This window comes from Phyllobates terribilis, unplaced genomic scaffold (assembly GCF_046119375.1).
Source record: "Phyllobates terribilis strain yellow unplaced genomic scaffold, ASM4611937v1 Scaffold_7__3_contigs__length_470593459, whole genome shotgun sequence".
Classification (NCBI taxonomy): domain Eukaryota; kingdom Metazoa; phylum Chordata; class Amphibia; order Anura; family Dendrobatidae; genus Phyllobates; species Phyllobates terribilis.
Window position 1 is genome coordinate 11,855,238 of NW_027362767.1, and position 14,524 is coordinate 11,869,761.

Below are 14,524 nucleotides of genomic sequence, written 5' to 3' on the forward strand. Positions count from 1 at the left end.
TCTCCCCCATATACACAGTGTCACCTCAGAGTCTTCCCATATACACAGTGTCACCTCAGAGTCTCCCCATATACACAGTGTCACCTCAGAATCTCCCCCATATACACAGTGTCACCTCAGAGTCTCCTCCATATACACAGTGTCACCTCAGAGTCTCCCCATATACACAGTGTCACCTCAGAGTCTCCCCATATACACAGTGTCACCTCAGAGTCTCCTCCATATACACAGTGTCACCTCAGAGTCTCCCCATATACACAGTGTCACCTCAGAGTCTCCTCCATATACACAGTGTCACCTCAGAGTCTCCCCATATACACAGTGTCACCTCAGAGTCTCCCCCATATACACAGTGTCACCTCAGAGTCTCCCCATATACACAGTGTCACCTCACAGTCTCCCCATATACACAGTGTCACCTCAGAATCTCCCCCATATACACAGTGTCACCTCAGAGTCTCCCCCATATACACAGTGTCACCTCAGTCTCCCCATATACACAGTGTCACCTCAGAGTCTCCCCATATACAGTGTCACCTCAGAATCTCCCCCATATACACAGTGTCACCTCAGAGTCTTCCCATATACACAGTGTCACCTCAGTCTCCCCATATACACAGTGTCACCTCAGAGTCTCCCCATATACACAGTGCCACCTCACAGTCTCCCCATATACACAGTGTCACCTCAGAATCTCCCCCATATACACAGTGTCACCTCAGAGTCTCCCCCATATACACAGTGTCACCTCAGTCTCCCCATATACACAGTGTCACCTCAGAATCTCCCCCATATACACAGTGTCACCTCAGAGTCTCCCCATATACAGTGTCACCTCAGAATCTCCCCCATATACACAGTGTCACCTCAGAGTCTTCCCATATACACAGTGTCACCTCAGAATCTCCCCCATATACACAGTGTCACCTCAGTCTCCCCATATACACAGTGTCACCTCAGTCTCCCCATATACACAGTGTCACCTCAGAGTCTCCCCATATACACAGTGTCACCTCAGTCTCCCCATATACACAGTGTCACCTCAGAGTCTCCCCATATACACAGTGTCACCTCACAGTCTCCCCATATACACAGTGTCACCTCAGAGTCTCCCCATATACACAGTGTCACCTCAGAATCTCCCCATATACATAGTGTCACCTCAGAGTCTCCCCATATACAGTATCACGTCAGTCTCCCCCATATACACAGTGTTACTTCAGAATCTCCCCCATATACACAGTGTCACCTCAGAGTCTTCCCATATAAACAGTGTCACCTCAGTCTCCCCATATACACAGTGTCACCTCAGAGTCTCCCCATATACACAGTGTCACCTCACAGTCTCCCCATATACACAGTGTCACCTCAGAATCTCCCCCATATACACAGTGTCACCTCAGAGTCTCCCCCATATACACAGTGTCACCTCAGTCTCCCCATATACACAGTGTCACCTCAGAATCTCCCCCATATACACAGTGTCACCTCAGAGTCTCCCCATATACAGTGTCACCTCAGAATTTCCCCCATATACACAGTGTCACCTCAGAGTCTTCCCATATACACAGTGTCACCTCAGAATCTCCCCCATATACACAGTGTCACCTCAGTCTCCCCATATACACAGTGTCACCTCAGTCTCCCCATATACACAGTGTCACCTCAGTCTCCCCATATACACAGTGTCACCTCAGAGTCTCCCCCATATACACAGTGTCACCTCAGTCTCCCCATATACACAGTGTCACCTCAGAATCTCCCCCATATACACAGTGTCACCTCAGAGTCTCCCCATATACAGTGTCACCTCAGAATCTCCCCCATATACACAGTGTCACCTCAGAGTCTTCCCATATACACAGTGTCACCTCAGAATCTCCCCCATATACACAGTGTCACCTCAGTCTCCCCATATACACAGTGTCACCTCAGAGTCTCCTCCATATACACAGTGTCACCTCAGTCTCCCCATATACACAGTGTCACCTCAGAGTCTCCCCCATATACACAGTGTCACCTCAGAGTCTCCCCATATACACAGTGTCACCTCACAGTCTCCCCATATACACAGTGTCACCTCAGTCTCCCCCATATACACAGTGACACCTCAGAGTCTCCCCATATACAGTGTCACCTCAGAGTCTCCCCCATATACACAGTGTCACCTCAGAGTCTCCCCCATATACACAGTGTCACCTCAGAGTCTCCCCCATATACACAGTGTCACCTCAGAGTCTCCCCATATACACAGTGTCACCTCAGAGTCTCCTCCATATACACAGTGTCACCTCAGAGTCTCCCCATATACACAGTGTCACCTCACAGTCTCCCCATATACACAGTGTCACCTCAGAGTCTCCCCATATACACAGTGTCACCTCAGAGTCTCCCCCATATACAGAGTGTCACCTCAGAGTCTCCCCCATATACACAGTGTCACCTCAGAGTCTCCTCCATATACACAGTGTCACCTCAGAGTCTCCTCCATATACACAGTGTCACCTCAGAGTCTCCTCCATATACACAGTGTCACCTCAGAGTCTCCTCCATATACACAGTGTCACCTCAGAGTCTCTCCATATACACAGTGTCACCTCAGAGTCTCCTCCATATACAGAGTGTCACCTCAGAATCTCCCCCATATACACAGTGTCACCTCAGAGTCTCCCCATATACACAGTGTCACCTCACAGTCTCCCCATATACACAGTGTCACCTCAGAATCTCCCCCATATACACAGTGTCACCTCAGAGTCTCCTCCATATACACAGTGTCACCTCAGAGTCTCCCCATATACACAGTGTCACCTCAGAGTCTCCCCATATACACAGTGTCACCTCAGAGTCTCCTCCATATACACAGTGTCACCTCAGAGTCTCCCCATATACACAGTGTCACCTCAGAATCTCCCCCATATACACAGTGTCACCTCAGAGTCTCCTCCATATACACAGTGTCACCTCAGAGTCTCCCCATATACACAGTGTCACCTCAGAGTCTCCCCCATATACACAGTGTCACCTCAGAGTCTCCCCATATACACAGTGTCACCTCACAGTCTCCCCATATACACAGTGTCACCTCAGAATCTCCCCCATATACACAGTGTCACCTCAGAGTCTCCCCCATATACACAGTGTCACCTCAGTCTCCCCATATACACAGTGTCACCTCAGAGTCTCCCCATATACAGTGTCACCTCAGAATCTCCCCCATATACACAGTGTCACCTCAGAGTCTTCCCATATACACAGTGTCACCTCAGTCTCCCCATATACACAGTGTCACCTCAGAGTCTCCCCATATACACAGTGTCACCTCAGAATCTCCCCCATATACACAGTGTCACCTCAGAGTCTCCCCCATATACACAGTGTCACCTCAGTCTCCCCATATACACAGTGTCACCTCAGAATCTCCCCCATATACACAGTGTCACCTCAGAGTCTCCCCATATACAGTGTCACCTCAGAATCTCCCCCATATACACAGTGTCACCTCAGAGTCTTCCCATATACACAGTGTCACCTCAGAATCTCCCCCATATACACAGTGTCACCTCAGTCTCCCCATATACACAGTGTCACCTCAGTCTCCCCATATACACAGTGTCACCTCAGAGTCTCCCCATATACACAGTGTCACCTCAGTCTCCCCATATACACAGTGTCACCTCAGAGTCTCCCCATATACACAGTGTCACCTCACAGTCTCCCCATATACACAGTGTCACCTCACAGTCTCCCCATATACACAGTGTCACCTCAGAATCTCCCCATATACATAGTGTCACCTCAGAGTCTCCCCATATACAGTGTCACGTCAGTCTCCCCCATATACACAGTGTTACTTCAGAATCTCCCCCATATACACAGTGTCACCTCAGAGTCTTCCCATATACACAGTGTCACCTCAGTCTCCCCATATACACAGTGTCACCTCAGAGTCTCCCCATATACACAGTGTCACCTCACAGTCTCCCCATATACACAGTGTCACCTCAGAATCTCCCCCATATACACAGTGTCACCTCAGAGTCTCCCCCATATACACAGTGTCACCTCAGTCTCCCCATATACACAGTGTCACCTCAGAATCTCCCCCATATACACAGTGTCACCTCAGAGTCTCCCCATATACAGTGTCACCTCACAATCTCCCCCATATACACAGTGTCACCTCAGAGTCTTCCCATATACACAGTGTCACCTCAGAATCTCCCCCATATACACAGTGTCACCTCAGTCTCCCCATATACACAGTGTCACCTCAGAGTCTCCCCATATACACAGTGTCACCTCAGTCTCCCCATATACACAGTGTCACCTCAGAGTCTCCCCATATACACAGTGTCACCTCAGAGTCTCCCCCATATACACAGTGTCACCTCAGAGTCTCCCCATATATACAGTGTCACCTCACAGTCTCCCCATATACACAGTGTCACCTCAGAGTCTCCCCATATACACAGTGTCACCTCAGAATCTCCCCATATACATAGTGTCACCTCAGAGTCTCCCCATATACAGTGTCACGTCAGTCTCCCCCATATACACAGTGTCACCTCAGAGTCTCCCCATATACACAGTGTCACCTCAGAGTCTCCCCCATATACAGAGTGTCACCTCAGAGTCTCCCCCATATACACAGTGTCACCTCAGTCTCGCCATATACACAGTGTCACCTCAGAGTCTCCCCATATACACAGTGTCACCTCAGAGTCTCCCCCATATACAGTGTCACCTCAGAGTCTCCCCCATATACACAGTGTCACCTCAGAGTCTCCCCCATATACACAGTGTTACCTCAGAGTCTCCCCATATACACAGTGTCACCTCAGAGTCTTCCCATATACACAGTGTCACCTCAGAATCTCCCCCATATACACAGTGTCACCTCAGAGTCTCCCCATATACACAGTGTCACCTCAGAATCTCCCCCATATACACAGTGTCACCTCAGAGTCTCCCCATACACAGTGTCACCTCAGAGTCTCCCCATATACACAGTGTCACCTCAGAGTCTCCCCCATATACACAGTGTCACCTCAGAGTCTCCCCCATATACACAGTGTCACCTCAGAGTCTCCCCCATATACACAGTGTCACCTCAGAGTCTTCCCCATATACACAGTGTCACCTCAGAGTCTCCTCCATATACACAGTGTCACCTCAGTCTCCCCATATACACAGTGTCACCTCAGTCTCCCCCATATACACAGTGTCACCTCAGTCTCCCCCATATACACAGTGTCACCTCAGAGTCTCCCCATATACACAGTGTCACCTCAGAGTCTCCCCCATATACAGAGTGTCACCTCAGAGTCTCCCCCATATACAGAGTGACACCTCAGAGTCTCCCCATATACACAGTGTCACCTCAGAGTCTCCCCCATATACACAGTGTCACCTCAGAGTCTCCCCATATACACAGTGTCACCTCAGAGTCTCCCCCATATCCATATACACAGTGTCACATCACAGTCTCCCCATATACACAGTGTCACCTCAGAGTCTCCCCATATACACAGTGTCACCTCAGTCTCCCCCATATACACAGTGTCACCTCAGTCTCCCCCATATAAACAGTGACACCTCAGAGTCTCCCCATATACAGTGTCACCTCAGAGTCTCCCCCATATACACAGTGTCACCTCAGAGTCTCCCCCATATACACAGTGTCACCTCAGAGTCTCCCCCATATACACAGTGTCACCTCAGAGTTTCCCCATATACACAGTGTCACCTCAGAGTCTCCTCCATATACACAGTGTCACCTCAGAGTCTCCCCATATACACAGTGTCACCTCACAGTCTCCCCATATACACAGTGTCACCTCAGAGTCTCCCCATATACACAGTGTCACCTCAGAGTCTCCCCCATATACACAGTGTCACCTCAGAGTCTCCCCCATATACACAGTGTCACCTCAGAGTCTCCCCCATATACACAGTGTCACCTCAGTCTCCCCATATACACAGTGTCACCTCAGAGTCTCCCCATATACACAGTGTCACCTCAGAGTCTCCTCCATATACACAGTGTCACCTCAGAGTCTCCCCATATACAGTGTCACCTCAGAATCTCCCCCATATACACAGTGTCACCTCAGAGTCTTCCCATATACACAGTGTCACCTCAGAATCTCCCCCATATACACAGTGTCACCTCAGTCTCCCCATATACACAGTGTCACCTCAGTCTCCCCATATACACAGTGTCACCTCAGAGTCTCCCCATATACACAGTGTCACCTCAGTCTCCCCATATACACAGTGTCACCTCAGAGTCTCCCCATATACACAGTGTCACCTCACAGTCTCCCCATATACACAGTGTCACCTCAGAGTCTCCCCATATACACAGTGTCACCTCAGTCTCCCCATATACACAGTGTCACCTCAGAGTCTCCCCATATACACAGTGTCACCTCACAGTCTCCCCATATACACAGTGTCACCTCAGAGTCTTCCCATATAAACAGTGTCACCTCAGTCTCCCCATATACACAGTGTCACCTCAGAGTCTCCCCATATACACAGTGTCACCTCACAGTCTCCCCATATACACAGTGTCACCTCAGAATCTCCCCCATATACACAGTGTCACCTCAGAGTCTCCCCCATATACACAGTGTCACCTCAGTCTCCCCATATACACAGTGTCACCTCAGAATCTCCCCCATATACACAGTGTCACCTCAGAGTCTCCCCATATACAGTGTCACCTCAGAATCTCCCCCATATACACAGTGTCACCTCAGAGTCTTCCCATATACACAGTGTCACCTCAGAATCTCCCCCATATACACAGTGTCACCTCAGTCTCCCCATATACACAGTGTCACCTCAGTCTCCCCATATACACAGTGTCACCTCAGAGTCTCCCCCATATACACAGTGTCACCTCAGTCTCCCCATATACACAGTGTCACCTCAGAATCTCCCCCATATACACAGTGTCACCTCAGAGTCTCCCCATATACAGTGTCACCTCAGAATCTCCCCCATATACACAGTGTCACCTCAGAGTCTTCCCATATACACAGTGTCACCTCAGAATCTCCCCCATATACACAGTGTCACCTCAGTCTCCCCATATACACAGTGTCACCTCAGAGTCTCCTCCATGTACACAGTGTCACCTCAGTCTCCCCATATACACAGTGTCACCTCAGAGTCTCCCCATATACACAGTGTCACCTCAGAGTCTCCCCCATACACACAGTGTCACCTCAGAGTCTCCCCATATACACAGTGTCACCTCACAGTCTCCCCATATACACAGTGTCACCTCAGTCTCCCCCATATACACAGTGACACCTCAGAGTCTCCCCATATACAGTGTCACCTCAGAGTCTCCCCCATATACACAGTGTCACCTCAGAGTCTCCCCCATATACACAGTGTCACCTCAGAGTCTCCCCATATACACAGTGTCACCTCAGAGTCTCCTCCATATACACAGTGTCACCTCACAGTCTCCCCATATACACAGTGTCACCTCAGAGTCTCCCCATATACACAGTGTCACCTCACAGTCTCCTCCATATACACAGTGTCACCTCAGAGTCTCCTCCATATACACAGTGTCACCTCAGAATCTCCTCCATATACACAGTGTCACCTCAGAGTCTCCTCCATATACACAGTGTCACCTCAGAGTCTCCTCCATATACAGAGTGTCACCTCAGAATCTCCCCCATATACACAGTGTCACCTCAGAGTCTCCCCATATACACAGTGTCACCTCACAGTCTCCCCATATACACAGTGTCACCTCAGAATCTCCCCCATATACACAGTGTCACCTCAGAGTCTCCTCCATATACACAGTGTCACCTCAGAGTCTCCCCATATACACAGTGTCACCTCAGAGTCTCCCCATATACACAGTGTCACCTCAGAGTCTCCTCCATATACACAGTGTCACCTCAGAGTCTCCTCCATATACACAGTGTCACCTCAGAGTCTCCCCATATACACAGTGTCACCTCAGAATCTCCCCCATATACACAGTGTCACCTCAGAGTCTCCTCCATATACACAGTGTCACCTCAGAGTCTCCCCATATACACAGTGTCACCTCAGAGTCTCCCCCATATACACAGTGTCACCTCAGAGTCTCCCCATATACACAGTGTCACCTCACAGTCTCCCCATATACACAGTGTCACCTCAGAATCTCCCCCATATACACAGTGTCACCTCAGAGTCTCCCCCATATACACAGTGTCACCTCAGTCTCCCCATATACACAGTGTCACCTCAGAGTCTCCCCATATACAGTGTCACCTCAGAATCTCCCCTATATACACAGTGTCACCTCAGAGTCTTCCCATATACACAGTGTCACCTCAGTCTCCCCATATACACAGTGTCACCTCAGAGTCTCCCCATATACACAGTGTCACCTCACAGTCTCCCCATATACACAGTGTCACCTCAGAATCTCCCCCATATACACAGTGTCACCTCAGAGTCTCCCCCATATACACAGTGTCACCTCAGTCTCCCCATATACACAGTGTCACCTCAGTCTCCCCATATACACAGTGTCACCTCAGAGTCTCCCCATATACACAGTGTCACCTCAGTCTCCCCCATATACACAGTGTCACCTCAGAGTCTCCCCATATACACAGTGTCACCTCACAGTCTCCCCATATACACAGTGTCACCTCAGAGTCTCCCCATATACACAGTGTCACCTCAGAATCTCCCCATATACATAGTGTCACCTCAGAGTCTCCCCATATACAGTGTCACGTCAGTCTCCCCCATATACACAGTGTCACCTCAGAGTCTTCCCATATACACAGTGTCACCTCAGTCTCCCCATATACACAGTGTCACCTCAGAGTCTCCCCATATACACAGTGTCACCTCACAGTCTCCCCATATACACAGTGTCACCTCAGAATCTCCCCCATATACACAGTGTCACCTCAGAGTCCCCCCATATACAGTGTCACCTCAGAATCTCCCCCATATACACAGTGTCACCTCAGAGTCTTCCCATATACACAGTGTCACCTCAGAATCTCCCCCATATACACAGTGTCACCTCAGTCTCCCCATATACACAGTGTCACCTCAGTCTCCCCATATACACAGTGTCACCTCAGAGTCCCCCCATATACACAGTGTCACCTCAGAGTCTCCCCATATACACAGTGTCACCTCAGAGTCTCCCCCATATACACAGTGTCACCTCAGAGTCTCCCCATATATACAGTGTCACCTCACAGTCTCCCCATATACACAGTGTCACCTCAGAGTCTCCCCATATACACAGTGTCACCTCAGAATCTCCCCATATACATAGTGTCACCTCAGAGTCTCCCCATATACAGTGTCACGTCAGTCTCCCCCATATACACAGTGTCACCTCAGAGTCTCCCCATATACACAGTGTCACCTCAGTCTCCCCCATATACACAGTGTCACCTCAGAGTCTCCACATTAACACATCCTCACCTTTCTCTCCATCCCGGTAACTGTCACAGTGGCCGCCGCTATGGCAACTTAAACCTGCCGCCCAACTCAGAAACAGGAATGTGACCCGGCGACAGCTAGAAGCGCTAAGGCTGCCGGGAATTGTAGTGCGGAAAACGTCATCTGCACAACGCAAAGAAAGAAATGGAAACTACATTACCCGGCATGCATCACAGTAGGTGGAGGGAAAAGAATAAAGGCGGGGCAAGAAGACTAGGCGGCAGGATTGGCGGTGAGATAAGTAAACCACGCCCACCAAAACATATAGTAACCCATTCAATACCGGAAAGGAATGACTAAGACGGAAGAAAGTGGAGAAAAGATATAAAGTGTCAATGATAATGAAATAATGACTGATTATATAATGACTGATTATCTCCTCTATATAATGACTGATTATATCCTCTATATAATGACTGATTATCTCCTCTATATAATGACTGATTATATCCTCTATATAATGACTGATTATATCCTCTATATAATGACTGATTATCTCCTCTATATAATGACTGATTATATCCTCTATATAATGACTGATTATCTCCTCTATATAATGACTGATTATAGCCTCTATATAATGACTGATTATCTCCTCTATATAATGACTGATTATATCCTCTATATAATGACTGATTATCTCCTCTATATAATGACTGATTATAGCCTCTATATAATGACTGATTATCTCCTCTATATAATGACTGATTATATCCTCTATATAATGACTGATTATCTCCTCTATATAATGACTGATTATAGCCTCTATATAATGACTGATTATCTCCTCTATATAATGACTGATTATATCCTCTATATAATGACTGATTATCTCCTCTATATAATGACTGATTATAGCCTCTATATAATGACTGATTATCTCCTCTATATAATGACTGATTATATCCTCTATATAATGACTGATTATCTCCTCTATATAATGACTGATTATCTCCTCTATATAATGACTGATTATCTCCTCTATATAATGACTGATTATATCCTCTATATAATGACTGATTATCTCCTCTATATAATGACTGATTATATCCTCTATATAATGACTGATTATCTCCTCTATATAATGACTGATTATATCCTCTATATAATGACTGATTATCTCCTCTATATAATGACTGATTATCTCCTCTATATAATGACTGATTATCTCCTCTATATAATGACTGATTATCTCCTCTATATAATGACTGATTATATCCTCTATATAATGACTGATTATATCCTCTATATAATGACTGATTATCTCCTCTATATAATGACTGATTATATCCTCTATATAATGACTGATTATATCCTCCATATAATGACTGATTATCTCCTCTATATAATGACTGATTATCTCCTCTATATAATGACTGATTATCTCCTCTATATAATGACTGATTATATCCTCTATATAATGACTGATTATCTCCTCTATATAATGACTGATTATCTCCTCTATATAATGACTGATTATATCCTCTATATAATGACTGATTATCTCCTCTATATAATGACTGATTATATCCTCTATATAATGACTGATTATCTCCTCTATATAATGACTGATTATATCCTCTATATAATGACTGATTATCTCCTCTATATAATGACTGATTATCTCCTCTATATAATGACTGATTATCTCCTCTATATAATGACTGATTATCTCCTCTATATAATGACTGATTATATCCTCTATATAATGACTGATTATCTCCTCTATATAATGACTGATTATCTCCTCTATATAATGACTGATTATCTCCTCCATATAATGACTGATTATCTCCTCTATATAATGACTGATTATCTCCTCTATATAATGACTGATTATCTCCTCTATATAATGACTGATTATCTCCTCTATATAATGACTGATTATCTCCTCTATATAATGACTGATTATCTCCTCTATATAATGACTGATTATATCCTCTATATAATGACTGATTATCTCCTCTATATAATGACTGATTATCTCCTCCATATAATGACTGATTATCTCCTCTATATAATGACTGATTATATCCTCTATATAATGACTGATTATCTCCTCTATATAATGACTGATTATATCCTCTATATAATGACTGATTATATCCTCTATATAATGACTGATTATCTCCCCTATATAATGACTGATTATCTCCTCTATATAATGACTGATTATATCTTCTATATAATGACTGATTATATCTTCTATATAATGACTGATTATATCCTCTATATAATGACTGATTATATCCTCTATATAATGACTGATTATCTCCTCTATATAATGACTGATTATAGCCTCTATATAATGACTGATTATCTCCTTTATATAATGACTGATTATCTCCTCTATATAATGACTGATTATATCCTCTATATAATGAATGATTATATCCTCTATATAATGATTGATTATATCATCTATATAATGACTGATTATATCCTCTATATAATGACTGATTATCTCCTCTATATAATGACTGATTATATCCTCTATATAATGATTGATTATATCATCTATATAATGACTGATTATCTCCTTTATATAATGACTGATTATCTCCTCTATATAATGACTGATTATATCCTCTATATAATGAATGATTATATCCTCTATATAATGATTGATTATATCATCTATATAATGACTGATTATCTCCTCTATATAATGACTGATTATATCCTCTATATAATGACAGATTATCTCCTCTATATAATGACTGATTATCTCCTCTATATAATGACTGATTATATCCTCCATATAATGACTGATTATCTCCTCTATATAATCTCATCCATATAATGACTGATTATATCCTCCATATAATGACTGATTATCTCCTCTATATAATGACTTATTATCTCCTCTATATAATGACTGATTATCTCCTCTATATAATGACTGATTATCTCCTCTATATAATGACTGATTATATCCTCTATATAATGACTGATTATCTCCTCTATATAATGACTGATTATCTCCTCTATATAATGACTGATTATCTCCTCTATATAATGACTGATTATATCCTCTATATAATGACTGATTATATCCTCCATATAATGACTGATTATCTCCTCTATATAATGACTGATTATCTCCTCTATATAAAGACTGATTATCTTCTCTATATAATGACTGATTATCTCCTCTATATAATGACTGATTATATCCTCTATATAATGACTGATTATATCCTCTATATAATGACTGATTATATCCTCTATATAATGACTGATTATATCCTCTATATAATGACTGATTATCTCCTCTATATAATGACTGATTATCTCCTCTATATAATGACTGATTATCTCCTCTATATAATGACTGATTATATCCTCTATATAATGACTGATTATCTCCTCTATATAATGACTGATTATCTTCTCTATATAATGACTGATTATCTCCTCTATATAATGACTGATTGTCTCCTCTATATAATGACTGATTATCTCCTCTATATAATGACTGATTATATCCTCTATATAATTACTGATTATCTCCTCTATATAATGACTGATTATATCCTCTATATAATGACTGATTATCTCCTCTATATAATGACTGATTATATCCTCTATATAATGACTGATTATCTCCTCTATATAATGACTGATTATCTCCTCTATATAATGACTGATTATCTCCTCTATATAATGACTGATTATCTCCTCTATATAATGACTGATTATATCCTCTATATAATGACTGATTATCTCCTCTATATAATGACTGATTATCTCCTCTATATAATGACTGATTATCTCCTCCATATAATGACTGATTATCTCCTCTATATAATGACTGATTATCTCCTCTATATAATGACTGATTATCTCCTCTATATAATGACTGATTATCTCCTCTATATAATGACTGATTATCTCCTCTATATAATGACTGATTATCTCCTCTATATAATGACTGATTATATCCTCTATATAATGACTGATTATCTCCTCTATATAATGACTGATTATCTCCTCCATATAATGACTGATTATCTCCTCTATATAATGACTGATTATATCCTCTATATAATGACTGATTATCTCCTCTATATAATGACTGATTATATCCTCTATATAATGACTGATTATATCCTCTATATAATGACTGATTATCTCCCCTATATAATGACTGATTATCTCCTCTATATAATGACTGATTATATCTTCTATATAATGACTGATTATATCTTCTATATAATGACTGATTATATCCTCTATATAATGACTGATTATATCCTCTATATAATGACTGATTATCTCCTCTATATAATGACTGATTATAGCCTCTATATAATGACTGATTATCTCCTTTATATAATGACTGATTATCTCCTCTATATAATGACTGATTATATCCTCTATATAATGAATGATTATATCCTCTATATAATGATTGATTATATCATCTATATAATGACTGATTATATCCTCTATATAATGACTGATTATCTCCTCTATATAATGACTGATTATATCCTCTATATAATGATTGATTATATCATCTATATAATGACTGATTATCTCCTTTATATAATGACTGATTATCTCCTCTATATAATGACTGATTATATCCTCTATATAATGAATGATTATATCCTCTATATAATGATTGATTATATCATCTATATAATGACTGATTATCTCCTCTATATAATGACTGATTATATCCTCTATATAATGACAGATTATCTCCTCTATATAATGACTGATTATCTCCTCTATATAATGACTGATTATATCCTCCATATAATGACTGATTATCTCCTCTATATAATCTCATCCATATAATGACTGATTATATCCTCCATATAATGACTGATTATCTCCTCTATATAATGACTTATTATCTCCTCTATATAATGACTGATTATCTCCTCCATATAATCTCCTCCATATAATGACTGATTATCTCCTCTATATAATGACTGATTATCTCCTCTATATAATGACTGATTATCTCCTCTATATAATGACTGATTATATCCTCTATATAATGACTGAT

At 42.3% G+C, this 14,524-nt stretch overlaps 1 protein-coding gene across 3 annotated transcripts in view; it reads right to left on the bottom strand.

The window, feature by feature from the left end:
• The window catches only part of CEP128 (centrosomal protein 128), a 331,982-nt gene extending 322,360 nt beyond the window's left edge, over window positions 1-9,622 (bottom strand). For all 3 annotated transcript variants that reach the window (XM_073638150.1, XM_073638151.1, XM_073638149.1), the window contains exon 1: window positions 9,484-9,622. The gene's annotated coding sequence lies outside the window, so the exon portion shown is untranslated. The remainder of the gene's footprint in view (window positions 1-9,483) is intronic.
• Between the last annotated feature and the right edge of the window lie 4,902 nt (window positions 9,623-14,524).